This window comes from Crocodylus siamensis, chromosome 12 (genome assembly GCF_052110815.1).
Source record: "Crocodylus siamensis isolate JL-2025a chromosome 12, ASM5211081v1, whole genome shotgun sequence".
NCBI classification, from domain to species: domain Eukaryota; kingdom Metazoa; phylum Chordata; order Crocodylia; family Crocodylidae; genus Crocodylus; species Crocodylus siamensis.
Window position 1 is genome coordinate 35746152 of NC_143406.1, and position 22639 is coordinate 35768790.

At 42.9% G+C, this 22639-nt stretch overlaps 1 long non-coding RNA gene across 1 annotated transcript in view; it reads right to left on the reverse strand.

The window, feature by feature from the left end:
• The window catches only part of LOC149854895 (uncharacterized), a 123601-nt gene that overhangs the window by 46435 nt on the left and 54527 nt on the right, over nt 1-22639 (reverse strand). The window contains exon 3 of the long non-coding RNA XR_016438685.1: nt 8507-8580. This is a non-coding gene — a long non-coding RNA (uncharacterized LOC149854895). The remainder of the gene's footprint in view (nt 1-8506; nt 8581-22639) is intronic.

Sequence of the window (22639 nt, forward strand, 5' to 3'; positions counted from 1 at the left end):
CGAAGTGCCTGTGTCCTACAGCAGCTCTGCCTGTCTCAAACTGTTTATGGATGCTCTAGAGAGCACTTTCTTCTCCTCTTGTATGTGGAACAGGGCCACTAATTATATATCATTAACTTAATGGTGATTGTAAATTAGCATAATTCAGGCACTGTCACTTTAATAGTTAAGGTTACTGGGATAGCAATTTAGTTGATGCACTGTCACTTTAATTTCTTTTTTCATTTGTGGTGTTTATTAGCGTACAGGGCCATTTAAACAGAATAATGGAAGCATTTGAATGATTAGCTGAAGGAGGATTTTGGAATAAATTCACCTGGAGATATTTTGGAAAATGGGTTTCTCATCAAAGGCTTATTGAAAAGTCAGCCCAACACCGCAATGGACAGTCCAGCTCAAAAGCCTGTAGGGTACCCCCATCATTCACAGCTCACGTTCAAGCAGGAGGACTCAACAAATGCTCTGTTGGTCAAGTCCTTCCTCAAGTCCAATCTCATGGTCAATCTTCATCATCCTGAAGCAACAGAGAGACCTACGTAGGAAACCAACCTTGTTGATAATGGCTGGATGGACATGCACCGGAGATGGCAGCTAGAGCCTCCCTGATGCCACCCCTGCTAATTCCCTTTTTGATCACTGACACTTGTATCTTGTCCATGTTATAGTTCAGCTGGTTTACAAACATTGTCAATGTTGGGGAAGCAGAAAGACCCAAACCTCTGAGCTCAACAAGAGAAAGAAAGCAGATTTTCCATAAACTACGCTTTATGATGCTGTTTGCACAAATGCTTAGGGAGCATTATTTCCATAGGTATCCATGTCACTTGTGAACAAGGAATTTGTGCATGGACAGAAGCATGCACCATTCATTACTGTTTATTCTTCTGTTTGAAAGTGTTTGGGTAGGCTCTTCAGGAAGCAGAATACAATAGCCTGTGATTTAAGTGATCAGTAATACGCCACCAATAGCAAACAAAGTGAGCCATTTGCAAGTTGAAAGGGATCCTGGAAATTTTGTAGTGAAAATTTGCAAACAACAAATCCAATTGCAGGGTTGGCTTGTGAATGAGTCACATAAAGGGAAAAAGAAAAAGGGTGATGATTTGGATAAGTTATTTGCAATGAATAATTCAGCCAACTAATATTAAAGCGCCTAATACACTCTTCACACTGTGCTTATAAAGACATAAATCACACAGAGAACCCCTTGTGCCTGTCTATTTTTGGTCCATTCTTTTATTCCCAATATGCAACACAGGTTTCTATGTAGCTAGAAAAGCATGGGTTTTAAAAAGCTAAATTTCCCACTGGGGCGGGGGGGGGGGGGGGGGGAAGCATTCAAACAACGGGGCGGGGTTGTTGAGATCAAAATAGTTTTGAAAACCTAACAGAAATTGTTTAGATGGTTCACAAAAGCTCAAACTGCATGATATTCACTCACTCATCATTTACAATAAAAGTGATTCAAGAGGATGCTGCTAACCAGCACATTCAATCCAGTTTAAAATAAAAGAAATGTTATAGATCTTCAGTGCAGAAAATCTAATGATTTTTCCATTATCCATGCAACAAACAAAGAGAGCAACACATAAAGGGCAACATTTTTCAGATAAGGTTCACATAGGGGACACAGATGGCTATTTACAAGAAGAAACATTAAAATGACAGTGACACGCACCACTCAGAGGTGATCGTTATTACTGGCTGCTTAAGGAATGGTTTAAGAAATGATCTGTGAATTTAATTTTTAATTAAGCCAGAAGCCCTAAGGGCCTTCTGAGTTCAAGCATATAAAAGAAAAAAAAAATCAATTTTTAGTCATGGACAGGCCTACTAGTATCTAACAGGCCCGGGTAATATATCGAGAAGCCTTTAAGATCAGTTACCTGTTTCAACGGGGAAGCCTACAATACAATTTCAGATTGAAAAAAGAAACCTGTAAAGTTAAATGGATAGTCATCATTGTTCACGCGTCACAAAAACTACTGTTTTCAGTTCCAACAAATATTCTTCAGATATTCAAATATGCTAGGTTCTGTTGTTCTTATCACATATCAGGAAATTTGTGCTTGTGCTAAATTGATGTGAAAAACCAACAAAGCACTACAATTATTGTCATAGTCTTAAGAGACTAATACAGAAAAAAGTGTGGGTGAGACTTCTAATTCTATTGTCACTTTAGACAAATAATTTAACTATGGACTACAGAAAATGTCAAAAACGGTCTTTGGAGGTATTTCTAGTTTTACATGCATATTCCCCCAAGAAAGCTGGGTGGAAGGAAGAATGAAAAATGGGAGATGAATGGTCTTATATTTACAAATCCTCCTCTCTAAGAAACAAGCCATTTATCAATGCAGTGTAATCCCAGCAACTGTCAAAACACTTGGTCTAATTACATATGATGAACAATGAAATATAAGTGCAGGAAAGAATTATATCTGGGATAGGACTGGTGGGGAATCTCTGAAATACATGATTTTAGACCACAAATCCAAATGTGTTAATAATTATTAAACAGCTGCAGAGTTCTGTATTTGTCTACAGGCTATTCATCTTAGGTTGCATTTAGCAAACCGAACTGGCTTCATTTTACAGATTTCTGTAAAATACTATTCTTCTTACAGTGCCTAAATAATAAACGTTTTTGAAGAGGGAATTTTGGCTGTATATTGAAATATAATTTGAAATCCTTTTGAGAGAAGATAAAGCATAAACAGAAGTTGTTATAAAGCAGCAAGGCTGATGGACTGGGATGCTATTTATTTTAAATTTATGTTACTAAGAGCAGTACTAACCACTGCTGTGAGTCTTGAATCAAAATCCCTCTCCTTGTTAATATTCACCCCAGAAGCAAAAAGGCCCTTTGGATCTCATTCTGCCAAACTACTATGGTTGAGTAGTACTTCACTCTGCAGTGGTTTCAATGGGAGCATATGGGGGTTAAAGCATTTTTCTGTCTTAGCTAGTGTGAAAGAATCAAGCTCACAGACACATTTTATTCAAGGAAAATTCACTGCAGTAACTAAAGCAGTGAGAAACTCGCATTTCACTGTTGGTGCCTACATTTGTATTTGATACCAAGATAGATATTACATCTCGTAAATGTGCTCAACAGCAGGAAATGGATGATTAGGGGGGAAATCCTATCACCTAAATAAGGCTGCACACTTCAAAAGAAAATAATTCATTTGAACCGTTTGCAGGATACAACTTTTTCATACAAATTATTGACTTTACAGGGACCAACTGCAGAGTGAGTCACTGCTCAGACCCTGGGTAGTGGAGTCCAAAATGAAATCTTGATGGATTAAAAAAAGTTATGAAACTGAAGTCCCCTGCTACTTAGGGAAATCATAGACAAGAGCATGAAAGCTGAAGAAAAACAATTGACAAGTACAAGGAGAACAAATGGACTATCTGGATGTAGAAATAAAGGAATTGACTACAAAGGTAGTAAAGGGAAGTAATGCAGAGAGGTTCTTCTCAGAGTAGTGCTTTGAGTACACTTCTCCAAGTATTCCTCAATGCATCCAGTACAGGAAAGTATTTAAGAGTAATTCTGTAATGAAAGCAAAAAAAAGTGGTCATAACCAGGATTAAAATAGCTGTAGCTGCACTGTAATGTGGGGGTCTAACCCAGTTTACCAGCTTGAAATCAAAGTGTTAACATGAATTAAAACCCAAATTACCTTATTTGCACTACTACTTTAATTCAGGTGAGTTCCCTCAGGTTTTGCAGGGTAAGCATACCCTAAGACAGGGGTCGTCAACCAGGGGGTACACAGCAGTGGCACGGAGAAGCAGGGGGCACTTCTGGTTGCACTGCTGGCACTTCCCGGTTTTACAGCCGGCGCTTCCAGGTTTGCCACCACTTCTGGTTTTGCCGCTATGTGCGATCCCCTGGCTCATCAACTAGCCAGAGGACCCCCTGCTTCTCAACTGACCACCAGGAGTACACCAACCAAACAAGGTTGAAAACCCCTGACCAAAGAAATCCACCCAGGTTTAGGACTTGGGTGAAGAGAAAGGCTACTTAGCAGATGTAGATAATAGTTTCATAGTTTCTAGGGTCAGAAAAGACCTGAACAAATCATCAAGTCTGACCCCCCGCCCTGGGCAGGAATGAGTGCTGGGATCATAATACCCCAGTCAGATATCTATCCAACCTCCTCTTGAAGACCCCCAAGGTAGGGGAGAGCTCCACCTCCCTTGAGAGCCTATTGCAGCCCTAACCATAAAGTAATGCCTCCTGATATCAAGCCTGAACTCAGTCAATTTCTAGCCGTTATTCCATGCATAACTGGAGCTCACCATAATGCAGTTCAAAACCATCTTCTGGAGCCCAGATGAACAGGAGACTAAGGGCACCTCCAGCATGCTGTAATTACAGCATATTGGAGCAGATTCGATTAATCGAGTCTGCTGGAGTGTGGTAATTACCGCTCTCCAGCAGACTCCAATGTCTCATGTATCAGTGTCCCCGTGCTTAAAAATGGTGGTGGGGTGGTTTAACTCAATTTTGTTTGATGAGCTTTAACATGCCCTGCCACCATTTTTAAGTGTGGAGATGCTGATACATGACACAACCCAGGCACTTTAATCAGACTGGCTCTTGGAGCTGTTCTAATTAAAGCACCCCTTTCTCCCACCATTCCTGGAGCACATGTATAAACTCCCTAAAAGATCTCATCCTGTATACCAGACAATATCAAACATGCATAACTGGAGCTCACCAGATGCTTGAAGTGCTGGCAGTATAGCCTGCAGCAGCTAAGTGCAAAGACAATTTTACAGGGGCATGGTAGCTAATCACACAATCTACTTGCTGATTCGGTAGTGGTGGGAATAGGATACAGATTGAGAGAATACAGAGTGTCAGATCACTCCATGTAAAATTGATCTGGGACTACCTTTTTAGGTCTGTGTGGGCATGTCTATGTGTGCATTGATGTACCATTGTTACTGTTTTGCTTGTCCACAGCTTGAGGAACAGTTCCCCCCAAACCCCTGCATGTATCTCCTTGAAATTTAAAAGGCTTTGTGGCCTCTGGAGGGGCTACCATCCCTGCAGTTTTCACCCCGCTGTGGCTTAATACACACACAACATGAGTTTTGCTTTCAAGAATTTGGGGTGCAGTTTCCCCCCCAAGCCCCTGCACCTATCTCCTTGAAACTTAGAAAACTTTGTGGCCTCAGCAAGAGCTACCACCCCTGCAGTTTGCTCCCCACTGTGGCTTAACACACACACGTGACATGAGTTTTATTTTCAGGACTTTGAGGTGCAGTTTCCCAGTAACTCCTGCACCTATCACCTTGAAACTTTTCCCGTATCATGCTCTCTGCAGAGGCTACTATCCCTGCAAGTTTAATCAAAATCAGCCAACAGACAACAAAGTTATAGATATTTCATTGATTCCCCATTATACTCTATGGCCGAATCTCCAAATCAGCTCTGAATCTTCTGAAGCGATTCGGCCGAATCAAATCGGAAAAATGATTTGGATCTCTGAATCAAATCTCTGGCATCCGAATCAGCCAAATCTGAATCGAATAGTTCCCTATTTGCACAGGCCTAACAGGTACTAACTCAACGTGCAGTAACCAGCGCTACTGTGCAGTAGTGACAGCACGTGGTCTTTTAGTGATATTAATGCACATTAGACTAAATCTACTGTGCATTAACACAGATTTTGCCATGATGTGCTAGCACACAGTAGAATTAGTCTACTGTACATTTAGCGTTTCTTGCAAACACACCCTGTGGCTGTTACACCTTGGCATAATTTACACAGACTAGATGCTGGTGGCATGATGCATGAGAAGGATGCACGAACAAGGTATCTACCACCTTAAGCTAGCATGCTACTCACTCATCACCTCTTAAATTGAACAGTGTGTCCTTTAGACTCAGCAAGCTAGCTATGGGAATCTAGGAATAAGTAGTCTTCTGCTTATCACAGTTACAGTATGAACATACTAGGTGTATGCAAAAGGCATTTAGCTTGATAAACTCCAACCAGCTTGTAAATACAGAAGAGCAGATCCTCATCTGATAAACAGTCATAGCTCCCTTGACTTCAGTGGGGCTGTGACTATTTGCATCAGTTAAAGATCTGTCCCATGATAACAGTCAGCCATGGACATGGAACAATAGTCTGATTCCCTACAACCAGGTTGTCCATTTCCCACAGGAAAACTGAAAAAAATGTGATTTTTTCCTTTTAACTGAGAAAAATGTGGATATCTTGTCTTAATGGAGAAACACATGCCAGGTCCCATCCACTGGGCTGCAGAGATCATGGGGGGAGGGCAGTAGGGTGGGGAGCCCAAGTCCACAGCAGGCACCCCATGCCTGCCCCCACCCAGGAGCTTCACTCTGGCTGTGCCATCTGCAGAGGAGGGGAAGCCAGGCTCCACGCTCTGCTCCCTGCTCAGGCTGCAGCAGCCATCACTTCCTTTAGGTGGAAACCAGAGCTACTGCAGGAGGCTGAGGATATGGGTCCCTGGCCCCATATCTGGGGGCCACCTCTGGCAGGGCTGGGAGGGCAGGAGGCTGTGGGTGGGAGGCAAGGGCACCAGTAGGGCCAGAAGGCCATGGGTGGGCAGTGAGGGGGACCAGCAGGGACCGGGGAACAGTGGATGGGGAGTGAGGGGCACCAGCTGGCCCACAGGGGTGTGGGTAGCGAGGGGTCTGGACCTGCATCCTGGTGAGTGAAGGGAGCAAGGGGAGCTCTGATTTTCCATGGTAAAGAACCTCAGAAATCAAAACACCAAAATGTATAGGTGTTTAGATTTATTATATTATAGTGACTGAAGAACTAGTAGGCTTCCAAATTGCTTAAAAATAGTAAATATATCAGTAAAGCATTGTGTTCAGCTGATACCTACATACATAGTGACGTTTCATTTTAATCACAGATTTGGGATTTTGTATCAGAGAATTTGCAATTTTTTTTTCATCAGAGAAAACCGGAATTCCTGACGTTACAGCACAGTACAGTGTGCCTGTACACATACAGTGCAGGACATGAAAGTATCACTCCCTAGGAGCAATGGGGGCCAATCTTTCTGGCAGACATACCACAAATTAGGCCTACATCCTCCCCAAGTGCTACTCTTGTCCCTTTCCCTGCCCAATCTGCTCTTCTGCTTTCTGCTTCTTGCCCTGTGCTCCCCTCCCTGTCTGTTGCTCTGCTTTCTACTCCCTGCCTTATCTGCCTCTGTGGTGCCTGTTCCCTACCTGGTCTACTGTGTGCCACATACCAAGGCTACTTGTGCCACACTTGCCACCCCTGCTCTAGTGTGTGGACTCAAAATATCTCACTTGGGTCAAAATCTCCAAGGCTAGGTAGAGACATTACACTTTTACTGATATAAGTGATTGGAAACCAGTCTATACCTGTAAGAACAGATGTTAGGCACGCACAAACTGGTTTAAAAATGCGAGAACCCAGACTAAGATCTCACCCCCCACCCCGCAAAGGGTGAATGCGTGTTCTGCTTGCTATGGATCTAAACTATGCCGCTTACAGAAAGCTGCATAACTTCAATCAATGCCGCCTCGGGCTTTTTGAATGTCTGTATCTAGCCCAAAAGAACCAGTGGGAAATTATTTTAGAAAGCAGAAAAGACAGGGATTCCAGTGAAATGAGGTATTCACATAAGTATTTTGTGAACAAGAATGAACCTATAACAAATCTTACATGCATGTTGCAAACTTTATGAAAATTTAGGCTAGAAGGACTAATCAAACCAACTACTTCACTGAGGATCTACTTCTAAATAAGGAAGTCTATGGTAAGAGCTACAAATCTGACAGTGGCATATTTTTAGACTCAGACGGCTGCATCTCTCTGAGAATTCTTCCTCCTTTCCTATGTACTTTGCCTTCACCTGCCTCCCTTACCTCAGCCAACCACCCTTCGGGGAATCCCAGATTCAACCCTGAACCCAGCTTTGTAGTCTTCCTGATGCAGGCTGAACCTCTCTGGGGGAGGCACGTGGTTGGTTTTCTGCAACAATTCTTTAATGGTCAGCTCAACTGAGTCTCTGAATAGAGTTCAGGTGAAGAAAGAGACCGTCTGTTAAACACACGCACAGTTTCAGTCCAAGTTGCCTAGTATCTGAAATTACCAGGTGCAGATTCTGGAGTCTCAGAGACACATTTGCGAACTCACACACCCACATCCAATGGGAACTAGGTGGGATTTAGACGCACAGATCCGAAAATCAGGCCCCTTGCAATTATTTTACTGAAATCTTTAAATGCATTGAATTCACATGTGAACAGAATTAAAATAAAGATCAAATCTCACAGGAAGAATGAAGGTGAAAATTACACTCTAACATTATACCTCTGTAAAACAAAGCTATACGGGAAAGGCAGAAAGCCGCCTGTAGTGTCAGGGAGTGTCAAATTCCTGTGTGGCTCTCTGCTTGTGTATGGCATAATGATTATACGGGTACTGGAAAGGAACGTGGTGTGAAGCTGATCTTGCTTTACCTTTTCAGCTGTGTTATTCCCGTTCACCACATTTCTGCATGTACATTGCTCTGGTCACCTTCTCTGTGGCTGCACTGTAAGGATATGAAGAGTGGAGTTAACTCCAGCTCATCCACATGGGGCACATACCACCTGCCCTAAAAAGGCGGTCAGACTCTTTCTTGGTTCTCAAAGCTGACAGTTTACTATTTCTTGCTCATTTTTAGAGAGAAGCATATTAAGGCTTTGAAGTGGCAATTCAAACATTGTAGAAGGAGTGGTTCTCATCTGAATAGAATGAGGAGGATCATTCTGTAAAACATGTAAAGCTGGAGCATCCTTTGAAGTTGGGTTATAAAAGGGCTTTCCAATTCATGTAGCTAGGCACATAATCTGAATCATAACCAGTCTCAAAAAGAACTACAATTAGCATCTAAGGGCTAGATTGTGAAACAAATGAAATCATGGGAGGATTGACTTCAGTTGTGCTACTTATGTAAATAAAGGCCAGATATACAAAGGTAACCAAGTACCTACCTTCTGCTGAGAGACCAAAATAGCTTTAACAACCTGGGCCTAAAAGATTCACTGGCTTAAATCTAGAACATAAACCTAGTAAAGCAATGAAAGACCTGCCAAAGCTGTTCAGAATCCTCACAAGAGGAACGGCATCCTTTCCAAAGTCTTCCAGATGTTCAGAAAAAACCACAAGACACTTCAAACCATATTTCCATAACACAGAGCACCAGATACTTTTACATTTTATTCAGATGCATTTTCAGAACTAAAAACACTAAATTAATTCCACTATATTTCAAGAGAGCGTGATTGAGAAATGTGGCTGAAATTTGTCAGGGGAGAGGCAGAAGCACAGTTAAAATATATTTTAAACATTTCATTATTAGAATTTTCCCCTTTTAATGAAAAATCCAAATTACTTTTTTTCCCCACATGAAAGACCCTTTTTAGTTTCAAGCATTTTGTTTTGACTATTCAAGGTCTCCCCTCCCCACCTTCTCTCATTTTTATTTCTATCCAATGAAGTAAAGGGAGGGAAAATAAACAATTGAGAAGAAACAGATAAGAAAAAGACATATTTGCTTACTTTTTAATTTTTTCTCTCCTTTTGCTGGAGGAACATGAAGCAAAGGAATAGGACAGTGATTATAATTTACTTCATCATACAAGCTTTAAAATTCAAAGTGTTGTTCTTGCTTTTTATTTGTTTGTTTGGTGGGGGTTGGTTTTAAAAAAAAAATCTCTTTTTGGTAGCACTTGATGAAAAATGGAAATCTGTCATATATTTCCTATTTAATGAAACCCTGTTTGGAATAAGTGCATCACTGAGTATTCATGAGAAATTATAAGTCCCTCAAATTTTCATCTTGGTGATTATTTAGCTGAAAATTCATACCATGGAGCTTTTTCCACTATTTGCCGTTTCACTCTCTCTCACTTGCTACTCTCTACTCATCCAACTAGAGAGTAAAACACTATAGCATAAACATGTATGCTAAATGGTCTAAGCAGAAAGATCATCAAGAATGCATCAATTGATAATCATTCAAACTTCTTGCTGATTCACTACAAATATTAAAAACATCAGAAGGAAAGTGGGATTAGGTCCACCATTGTTTTAACAAATAACCAAGTTTTTCACTAGCACCACTTGTAAGGAACAGGTTAACCTGTTCTGTAAATGCTTTCTTAATAGACAGCCAATCCTTCTTTCCAATATCATATCACTTGAGCTAGATATAAGGTTGAGGTGGGCAAAATACAGCCTGCGGGCTAGATCCAGCCCACCAAGGGATTTATGCGGCCCACAGCAGGTCCCTTATCCCCACCCAGCCCAGCCCAGGCATGGGGGTGGGGGGCAACCTGGGCTGTGGCATGTGCAGCTGGTCCCATCATCCCCAGGGATGCGGTGGGGTGGGGGCAGCATGGCAGCCAGACTGAACAACAATGGTGGGGGCTGCCAGGAAGCAGTTTGGCTGCCACCTGCACCAGACCTGCTGCCTGGACACCCCAGCCCATCCTCCCAACACCCACTGCCGGGGGCACCAGACTGAGTGGGTGGAGTGGCTGGAGTGGCTCCTAGGGCCCTTGGAGACCAGCCTGGGACCCCCAGAGGCAGGATGCACTTGGCGGGGCAGAGAGTGACATCTGAGAGTGCAACGGGCAAGCAGGGACCAGGTGGTCAGGGCTGTGGCCAGGATCACAAAGCAGTGATAGCACAGAGCCAGAGGGCCCAGGCAACGCCACAATCCATTCCTTGCATGTCCCTGCCCATGGAACTGGCACCCATCGCAGGGATGTGCAGCTCTGCCCCAGGCACTAGCCCCGCTTCCTACCCATCCGCAGCCCTACCCTCCTGCTCCACCTAGGTCCCTTGGCAGTGGGTGCAGGGTGGACGGGCCCAGGCCAGATAGAATCAATTTCCCGCCCTCCCCACCCCATGCCGGGCCAGGTCAGCAGCCACCCCAGAGCCACCAACCTGGGCCAGGTCAGTCCCCACCCCACAACAGCTCACTGAAGTGGCCCTTCAGCCAAAATAATTTCCCATCCCCGACATAAGGTCTGGCCTAGCAGTTTCTTCCTGCAATCTTTTATCAGTCATTTTGCGATGATGCTATCTGACAGGAAGCATGTCCATGGTTCAGATGAGAGCACAGTGTCTACATGACAGCAGCTGTATGATTTTTATTTAGCACCATATTGGGTTTCAGCTGGAAGCGGGATGCTAACAATAAAAACCAGATGATGTGCTGGAAGGAATAGAGAATCCTAAGTAAGAGAGAGAGTATTAATCTCCAGGGGTGTCCGCTTGAAAAAAGAAAAGAAAGCCTGCTTAAAACTAGAGCTTTCCCGAATATGTCTTGAGCTGAGAGGGCAGTGGAGGTAGATCAGACACCACAGGGTACAAGAGCTTGTCTTGCAAAAAGCAATACTGAAAAGCAAAATATATAGAGATGTGATTGAATATATAGAGATTTAAGGCAGCGACCCAAAATCTGCTCTGAATTGCAAATGTGAAATCAACGGGAATTGTGCAAGTGCATCCATGCAGAGGGCTGCCAGTTAGTCCACAAGGGCACACTCGCTCCAATTCAAGTTAATGGCAAAGCTCCTGTAAACTGCAATACAAGGACTATATAGCCTCAAGGGAAACCCCTGAATTCAATGCCATTTTCTTTCCAAAAAACATGCAAATAACATTCCTTTGGTGAGGATGCATGGAACATAAAACAAATAGTTATACTGATCAGGGAAAAGGCCAATATAAAGGAAATATGGAGTTACGCAACATTAGCACCACAAAACTCACAAGTAAAACTTGAATTCATTTACAGCTAAAGACAAGTTCCAGGCTGTGAACTGAAAATATATTTCAAACAAATCTCCAGTGTTCAGCACCATCTGTTCCCTCTTTGTCCAAAGTATTTTTATTTGCTGTAAGTAATGGGTTTAAACAGATTTTAAGAGGTTTATGATTAATAAAGGAACGTTGCAAAAGAATATGAATCAGATTTGACAGTGTGGATTTACTTAGGACTTGGGGTCAGTGTTTTGAAGCCTGTGTGTGTTATTTGTCTTCTAAATCTAGGCCTATGCTCCTAAATAGAAGTGACCTGATTTTCTGAGGTTCTAAACAGTCCCTTCTGCCATCAACCACTCTATAGTAGTGCTTGAGAGAGGAAGCAAAGAAAAACTCCTGCTGAATCTTCAGGAAGAATGTACTGGTCTATTGGCAGAATGTAATTAGTCCATTTGGAATGGGGCCAGGCCACGAGGGTTAATGTTCTTATTCTTGTTAAGAGTGCCATGGGATATCTAATGAGTATGACCGATTAAGACCTCTGCTTTGTGTCTCATTTGAAACATGACACCTCCAGCTGCACAGTGCTAAACAGAACTGTACCATGTAATTGGCTTTACCAGGGAACGGGAAATAAAAGTGACCCCTACTGAATGATCACCACCACTTCCAGCAGCCCCCAGAACACTAATGGAAGGTCATCCATTCAAGAACTGGCCCACCTTACTTAACTTCTAAGGACAAGATCACCACTTCCATTGGCGCAACCAAAACTACCCACGCATAAATTGTGGGTAGTTCTCCAAAAACATGAGGCCAGTGTTCAGGAGCGGTCAAAACGGCACATGAAATGTTAGGAATTATTAGGAAGAGGGTTGAAAACCAAAACATATAATGTCACTATGCCACTGTATAAGCGAATGGCACACCTTCACCTTAAATACCATGTGCAGCTCTGCTTCTCCCATCTCCAAAAATATATAGTAGAGCAAGAAAAGGTACAGGGAAGGCAATAAAGGATGATGAGGGGTATGGAGAGGCTTGTGTATGAGGAGAGACTAAGAAGGCTAGGATTTTTCTCTAAGCTGAAAAGACAATTGAGGGGGATGTGATAAAGGTTATAAATGGCATGCAGAAGATAAATTATGAATGGCATGGAGAAAGCAAATAGGGACTTACTATACCTCATAGTAATTGAACTAGGGGATACACAAGGGAATTATGAAGAAGGCAAGTTTAAATGAACTGATTTATGGAAGTCACTGCAAGATGTGGTAGGAGCCAACAATTCAGCTGGGTGCAAAAGAGGATTAGACAAAGCCATGCAGCATAGGTCCACCAGTGGAAGCAGTAAACATAAAACTAAGGCTGCAAGCACATAACTGGGACTTCCTACACCTCCAAATGCTGGAAGCTGTAAAGAAAGAGGGGGCAAGGGAGAGGTTAATCTGTATAGACCCTACATAAATACTTTTTCCCTTTAGCACCTGTTCTGTGCCACTGGGAGATACAGGATACTGGACTAGATGGCCTGTCCTCTCAACACTGTGGTATCTCTTATGCTCTTAATTATGGAATAATGGCTGTTCACTTCCTATAAGTTGATATGCATAACATGTATTCCCCCTAAAGTTATTTGTACACACTAATAAGGCAGACAATACCATTAAATATTGACAGACAGGAAGTTAAATATGATAAAAAATCCTATACCTGAGGCAGAGAGTTCTTATTTAACTCGTGTCAAAAAGCTATATCATTGTTAAATGCATTCTGCAATACTTTTATACATTTATAGCAACGCTCACTCAATGTATTCTCCCCGATTCCACTATTAAAGCTCTCTTTTGGCCAAGACTGATGTGTGAAATGCATTTTCTGCCAGTTCAGTGTTGATGCATTATCAGCAGTATAAAGAAAAATCTTTCCTCCTTGGTCCTTACTTTACTCACAGTAGGTGTGAAAGTTCTACTAAAAATGTACTATAACATTTGCCTCCCTACTCCTAAGCATTGCCATTAGTTCATAACTTCTCCTTTTTGAAGCATAAAGAGAAGGAGGATCATTATCATCTTAGTGTGGATCAGTAGCATGCTATAAGCTGTATTGTAGAGCCGGAGAAAAAGGACAGCAGTATGCTCTATGCAAGCAGTATTCAGTCATCTGTGTGGTGGTGGCTTTCCTGTTTTTTGTGTTTAAATATATAGTGTGGGCAGACCATAAAAGGAACAAAGCTATACAATATTTTTTAAGAGTCCATGGAGAGTTAAATTTGTCTTCACTAGATTTCCAAAGGACCCTAAAGGAACTAGGTACAGTACCCAGTTGTACCCAATTCTAATTACATGTCAAAGGGATTTGCGTGCATAACTTTTTATCCCCTATGAAACCTCAGCCCCCAGACATTCAGGGGCTTTACAAAAAAAACCTAGAAATGTAGATCTGGCCAGGGAACCCTTCAACTGAAATTATTAGAGTAGCTTAAGCAAGGGAGATAATTTAGCCTGGAGCCAGCTGGAAACAGAAGCAATGTAACAAGATAACACGTTCACCAAGTTATTAGAAGACAGTAACCCTACAACAGTATCTGTTTATCCATTAGTGTGGAGAAAGCTATTAACAACCTCGGGGCTTGAGAAACCTGTGGCCAAAGTTATGACATTACAAAGGTATAGAATTTTTAAAGCATCATCTTGAAAATCTGGTTCTTAGGGGGCTAAATAATATTAGCTGAGCTCATTCAAAACTCTAATCCTGACTGTGAGCACAGGGCACCTGAAAAAAATCTATCCCACATCCCAGCTGAACCTATACATTCTTCATCTTCAGTTTCCTAAAGCAAAGACGACCCATCTAGAGAATGAAGTTCTCTATGGCCAGCCTGCTACAGGTGCAGAACATTATTCTAGCTGAGGTTTTTCAACCTAATGTCAACTGTGGATCCCTTCCGAGTCTTCCCACTCCACATCACAGCTACATATGTCTTATGAGAAACTTGGTTATTGTTATGACCCCAATTAGCAACCAGCAAAAATCCTGAAGACGTCTCCCACACTACAAGAGACCCACCTTTATTCTCCAACCAGGGGACCACAAACACAACTCCAGACACACTGCTGAAACAGATAGCGCCGTCCTCTCACACCATGTCTTCCATAAGCTTCTCCAATTCAGTCTTGAAGTAATTCCAGTTCTCTCCCCCGCCACTTCAGAAACCATTTCAAAATGTCACTCCTCTAACACCCAAGAGTCTTCTTCCAGCCTAAATTCATCCATAGGCAGTGCACACTACTAGGGATTTCATTGCTAAAAGCATGCCCGTAGACAATAGGAACTTTGCACAGGTTGGAACCACCAGGCAAGGTCTTAAATTGTAAATGCAGTGGAACAAATTTAGCCTAAAGATTACTCATCGGGGCTTACTGCAGACTAGACAAGCTTTAGAAGAACAGGGGAGACCTATAATTCCACCAGTCCCAGAGGAATCCAGGCAGAGCGCCGTGTATCAGATATCCCGCCAGAGTTATGCTGTCTGGGAAGGAATTTGTTGCATCTGTCTTCTCCAGCTACCACAGCTGGATACTGCCATGTAGATCCCCTCTGACCCCAGTACTGGAGTTCCCACTTACTTTGCCACACAGGACTATGGCACCATCTGGTTCCATATCCACAGCTTTAACTGAAAACAGGAACTTTGCACTGGGTGCTGCATTTAACATCAATATCCAAGCATTTCAACTCATGCTATTAACAAAAATCAGCATACTGGTGTGATAGCAATAAAGTGCTGAAAATGTTTAACGCAGCTGGCCAGGCCATGTCAGCATTTATTTACTGTAGTCTCGCCCTAAATCTGTATTCCATCTGCTGTCTGCATAAATAACGAACACAGCAATAAATATGGCAGGGTTACCAAACAATTTCACTCAGCTTCTCTTGAACCTGTTAAAATCTACAGTGATTCATTTGCCTGGCTGGGCCCCAAAGACAGGCCTTGGGGGAAGGGCAGTCATTTCTATGTGAGAGCCTGATGTTTCCAGAAAAAAAAATCCTAGCTACTGCTTTAAAAACTATTCTTTAAATTACATTCTCTCTCCGATTTTTTAAGCAGGGGAAGAACTCTCTTGAAATACTGACCCTGCTCCAGTGATAGGTCACTGATTTGGAAACAACTTTCAGGTCTTGTATTAGGTTTTCTTTTTTGTTGAAAATCTATTTTGTCCATTTATCTTCCAAAAGAACGATACTAAAAAAGTCACTTGCTATTATCCTTTCAGTGGGATGCGCGTATACTGACTGATGCCATGAGAAAATTGCAACAAAATGCATCCTGTAGGAGATACCTCTGCCCTCTACCAGAGAGAGTAAGAACTTAGCTGTGTGTCAAAGCCTTTGCAACACCACTAAGCAAAGAGAAATGGAGAAATGTAACTCTAGAATTACATTTATTCTGTCCCTCCCTTAAAAGTGGATGGAGAATAAAATGTTGGAGTTGTCCAGTCACATCCTGGCAATCCGGAGCATTTCTTTATTACTGTACTGTGTGGGGGTGCCCAGAGAACTGATCTGAAAGCATGGCCCCATTGCGGTGGTACTGTATAAGCACACATGCTCCAGTTTCTCCTCTGAAGCATTTATGAGCTAATTGGACAAGACAGACAAAGGGTGGAAGAAAAGCAGTATTGTTCCCATCCCAAATAATGCTGGGGAAAGGGGAATGGAAGCACAGAAAAATTATTTATTCTGCCTAAAGACTTCAGAGCAGATCTGTGGCAAAGCCAGGTCCACGGTTTTCAAGTCCTGCTCCAGTGCCTTCCTCTCTCAACAGCCTATTACAACAGATGTATTTGCTTGTATATTTAATTTTCATACAAAATACACACACAAACTCAAGAGAAAAGCTCTCTCCTAAAATTACCAGTCAGAAGCACTGGCTGGCCTGATATTTGGCTACTTGTAACATTTATCATATAGATGACGTGCGAACTCTTGCAAATGCTTGCCAATAAGATGTCTTGCAAGGGCACAGACCAATAAAACATGTCCATAAATCCAATATATATTCCCTAAATATTCTTTGTGCATTTCCTTCTTCATATTTTTTTGCTTAATTTACTAACAGCCTAATACAGTGTTAACAATGACAGGACATATAAGTAACATTATTGTACCACTTTTTGGAAATTAAATTTCAGCATGGAATCTGAAATCAGTGCTTTTTATATGATGCAGCAAAGAGCATGACTAAATAGACATAATGTACTAAACAGCTTCCAAAGGAAATTAAAAAAAAAAGTTTGGTAAGCATAAAGCCAATTCTACATCTGGACAAATGCCTCTTCCAGCTAGAATTAATTGCTAGTTTTCGATTGCCTAAATTACTAAAGCTTTGCTTTTTTGTAATGACTTTCCCCCAGAACAACTCATTTCTGTGCCATACATTTAGCTGTTTTCTGCAGCCTGTGTGTAATCCCACTATCTTTTAGATGTATCCCACTTCTGTCATATAATACAGCATCACACTTTTCCCCAATTGACTTATTTGTTAATGGTTGCTATTCCCTTGACAGATTTCTTTTCATTTCTCTTCTGTCAAAAGAAGTGTTGCTCCAGAGTCATAGGACCACATTCTCACATTAATGACCTGCTGCACAGCACTGATTCTTATTTTATCACCCATAAATAAATAAATAAAATCAGCATATTCAACTTTCTATTCTGTTCCTTTTCCAGTCCTGATTTTCTATTGCAAAATAACTTCCATTCCCCTTTTACCTCAGGCTCTGCTGTTTTGTACCATATACATCATCTTGTCATCTTGGGGTTTTTTTTTTTACCCTGGGTTTTGAGCTGGCAATCTGCAAGGCGTATTCTAGGAAGGTGCAAAACAGCATTACCTGCCTTTTACTCTAGAGGAATGCTGTTTGTTTTTGCCGTCCAACTTTTTATGCGGGAACATTTGGTATGCAACAGTGCACTAGCTGTCAAGGAGACACTGACCTGGGACAAATCTCCAATCTGTACTTTGGTTCTCGAACCATAAACACTGCATGCTGGGAATGAAATCTAATACTGTCCTCCAAACAAGCATCTCTATTCTCACTGGCAGATGCAGTCTGATTCAGCCGACTGCATTTGTTAATCATACGGAGGTGAGGTGTGCTTTATCAAAGGAGGTGACTCATTGTTCTCGTCCAATAAAATCCAAAAAAGATTGAGCCACCAACTAAAGAATTTGCATTTTACATGTTCATAGCAATTTTTTTTTTATTTTTTTTTTAGGGCTTGAAAAAAAAATCACATCGTAGTTTTTGTTCTTTGAAACCACAATAGACAGCCAAAGTTCACTTTGGGAGGAAATGAAAAAGAAACACAGAAAATCTCTTAATAAAATTCTATGGATCCAGTTGAGATTTACAAGAGGGAATCAGAGTGGCTGCTAGTTTTGTAGAGCCTGCTTGAAGAAGCAGTATATACACGAGCACAAGTTTATACAGCCCCATAATTTGTACGGCACTACCCCAACACATAGTCCTGGTTAATGGCACTTTAAATTTAGTTGTGAAATTCTATAAATTGACATGCAGCCAAATCACAAGGGCCAGCTGCAGCACAGAGGTGAGTTGTGGGGTTGAGCCAATGCGTGCTATTCGGGGTAGAGAGAGAGATGTATTGCCCCCGTGGGAGCTGGGGCAGGCGAAGCAGCCACTGCCAGGCTGGTGAGGATTGGCCTGGCTAATTTGGAGATTTGTATTCAGCCGAATTAATTCAGGGCAGTGATTTGAATCACTGAATTGAATCACTATCCCCCGAATCGGCCGAATCCAAAATGAATACTAGCCACTTTGCACAGGCCTAATGCTAACCATATTGACATCAGAGGCAATAGCATAACTATAGGTTGGTGAGGCAGGGTACAAGCCCTGGTGCTGGATTAAAGGGGGCTGCCAAAATGGAGACAGCAGGGTGACAGAATAGGTGCAGCTATGCTGCAACACAGGCACCTACAGGCTCTGGCTGTATGAAAGGGGAGGGAAGCTGCCAGGTGGTGGTAGGGAGGCTCAAGACTCCTGGCATCTATGGGCTCAAGGGAAGGAGCAAGGAGTGAAGAGAAAGGGCTATCCCCCACCCTGCAGTATTGCCAGTCCTGAGCATTAAAACATCATCACATTTGTGCCCTAAAACATTACAAGACAAAATGTAGGTGGCTAAAGTCAATACTGCAAATTCTACCCCCGCTCCCTCTCCAACACACACACAAAACCCCAGAAACCCTTTGTGAGTCTAGCCCCAATTATCTAGCCCAAGGTTGTACTGGAAGGACATGGTGCAACAGCAAATTGAACCCTGGCTTCAAGACCCCGAGACTAATAGCCAGACTTCTGAACCCTTCTTCCTCTCCAAGTCCATTTCACCCTTGTCCTGGGAATTTCTATTTCAGACACTTCTATTTTTAACTAAATAAGCTGCATTGATTTTTCTCTCTACAGAAAGCTCTATATACAGCAATGCTGCCCCTTGCCCTGAGCTGTTAGCCAATAGCCAGGGCCTTGCCAAGACTTGTGTGTGTAAAGGAGAAACAGACAACCCAAATCAGGCACTTCTTTGGGGCAATGCTCTTTATTTACAAAGACTGCACACGACATCCTGCTTCCCTGAGCGCAGCAGGAACAAAGAGTGGGTGGGCTCCTTGCTCACTATTCCCAACCTGTCCCCCCAGCTGGCCTCAAGCCCTGAGGGGCCCCAATTCTGCTTCCCTTTCTCACCCCCCCCCAAAAAAAAACACCCCAAAAAACTCAGGAGCACTCTGCTGTTTTGTCATTGTCTTTGAGTGACTTTCTGATCCCACATTCGCAGATCCAACTCCAGCCAAAGAAAGCCCCCAGGCCCCGTTTTTGCCAGGTACATGTATCCAGGCCGTTATGGGGTGGAGGAGATTAGAGGCCTTTGTGAAGGTGCTGCGGGGCCTGCAACTAGACAAGAACTGTGGTGTGGTTGAAACCCTGTCTCTCCAGCTCTTAATGGACCAGCTGGCACACTTGAGCCAGGGAAGCAGGATAAGAAACGTCCTGGTACAAAAGTCAGACAACCATTCATCCCTGAACTAACTGGGGTTGGAGGGCAGCTGAGAAGGAAAAGAACCAGTGGTCTTATGCACAGTTCAGAATCAGAGGGGATTAGTAGTCTGTAGTCTGGTTCTGAGACAGCACAGCTAGATCCTGAACCATACTGAGGGCATATAGTTAACTTTAGAAGCTAGCTCTAGATTGACTTTAATGGAAGCACCAGTGGCTGAGAGAAGCAGCAAAGCAAATGAGATGCTCTTTGGAGGGTTCTTGCTGAATGGATGTGAACTTGGAAAGCATATTATCAAGGCAACTCAATGAGAGGCTGCTCAGTAGTTTCTGTCCAAATCGCACAAATAATGACCAATTGTTGGTGAAGCGAGTTTTCATTGTAGGTGCTTCTGGGATATGTAACCCTTCACTCCTTTCTCCCTCTCCTGCATATATTCCTTGCCTTTATGGAAGTGCAGCTACATATTAGTAGCGCAGGGAGGCAGTTCTGGTCTGGGGATCTGCAATATTTGTACATTTCTCCTCTTTTACCAAATACTAGTTGCCATTATTTTAGATCTGGGATTTTTTCAGGTCACAAGGAAAAACTATGTAATGCAACTAAGTGACTTAGGCACCTCACAAGATGGACTTAAAAGCTCTTCAGGTGCCTTGACATCTACTGGAATTCAAAACCTTGAGCTAGGCACCTAAGTCCCCTATCTCGGGGCTGTCCACTTCTAAGTGGCTGGGAGCCAAAAGACCTGCAGGCTGCAGCAATGGGAGCTGCACACCCAGGAGCTGCACCAGGGCAAGCCACTGGGCACCAATGCCCCCCTATCAGCTGAACTGCACCTTGCACCCACCCCACCCCACTGACTGCACTGTACACATACACCCATATGGGTGCTTCCCTCCCCACTGCACTATGCATGTTCCCCATCCCTACTGCACTGTTTGTTCAGGCCCAGGCTCCCCCTTACACCCCAGGTTGGGCTAGGCTGCCCTACCCCACCCCTGGGGTAAGAGCAGGCAGGAGAAGCCAGCGGGGGGAGAGAGAGCCTAGAAGAGGTAGCCAGATTGGTGCAGGGAGCAGCAGGCAGGCACAAGCCCCAGATCTGCATCTTACCTCTTTGTGAGCTGCACGTAGCTCGTGGGCCACCACTTGGGCACCCCTGCCCTGTGCAATGCATGTGGAGAGCTGTGATATGCAGAGGCCAGCCCCCTGAGCAGGAAACCAGCTAAACCAACCAGGAGCATACGTTTGAGGGATAGAGCTTAACCCTCTTCCCTCAGGAATGTTACTGCCTAGTAAGCTATATGGAGGTGCCAGTCTGTGCTCAGGATTCATCACTGTGCACCCTAACCTAGTCAGGTTCCTAAGCCCTTCATTCAAAAACAAGGAGATGTGCTGCAGTTGCCTCCTTTTACCTAGTAGCCCAATGAAGGGCCTCCGGGTTCAAATCACTCCTTTGCCTCAAGTACTTCAACCCACACTGCCCACCACCCAAAAGAGAGCACAAGACTACAGGCTACCCTGAGAAGGGGCTTTCAGTTGAGGCCTCTTTGTGAAAAAAAATACTTAAGTAGCCACTGGTGCAGAGATTGGCGCTTGGGTCTCCTGCTCTCGGGTGAGTGCCCTAACCACTAGGTTACTGGATACAACTCAAGGACAGGCTTAGAAAAGCATCATATACAAAGATATAATAAAACCCTTCATAGTATCTACTCAGAAAGCTGAAAAGTATCCAGGATTATGGCGTGCTCATTTAATCTACATTGCAATGCACCAGTTTAATTAGAATTTCATACTGTGGAACATAAACATTACTGGATAACATAATTCCATCAAGCCATCAAACCAGTAATGTCTGAGTAACCGAAGCGTAAATACAGTTCACCGCAAACCAGAGATAGATCATATTAATAAAGGGTGGTTATATACTCTAATTAGGTAGATTATGCATGACAGGAAACTCACAAAAGCTTGATTTCCTGATTTAAGGACAATCTAATGGAACTGCTACAGGGGACCTTTGGTCTGGATCCGTTCATTAGCCCACTATTTGATCGAGCACTGGTTTGTGGGGGGAGGTCATGGTGTTGGTACGTATGGAGAGCATTAGCAGATGTCCGTGTTGTTATGCTTTGCTATTAGGTGCACAGGACTTTCTTCCTTTCTCTGTGCACTTCTTCATCAAGCATTCATTTACTCTGAACACAATTTGCAGCCCTTCACGCTCAGTGTCATTTCGACAGCTGCATCCTCCACTCCCATCAGTGCCTGACAGACTCAAACACTAAAGACCACATTGCACCAGTGATTTTTAAGCAGGATTCTATGTTGCCTACAATGAGGAGCTCTTCTTACAAAACACATTTCTTCATACAGAGGCATGAAAATAGTACAACCAAACACCTAGGTAGCTCATAACCTTTCAAAGGACTCTGCCAAAATAATACACACAGACATGCCCTGATGAAATGCTTCAGTGATACTAGCAGCACCAGATAATATTAGAACTAAAGACATTCCAGTCATTGCACTTACTTTCCACCAATTAGTATTAATTTAATTATTATGTCCACCCCATTTGCGCAATTGGAGAACTCAAGCTTATTCTCTGCCATTTTTGCAGTTGACCCAGAGCTTGGCAGTCACTCACTGCAAGGGATTTTTTTAACACCTCGTTGTTTTGCTTGATGGATTTTTAAATGATGAAAACACACTGCCTGGATCGCCATGCTGGAGCACAGGACTGTTCTAATCAGGTTCCT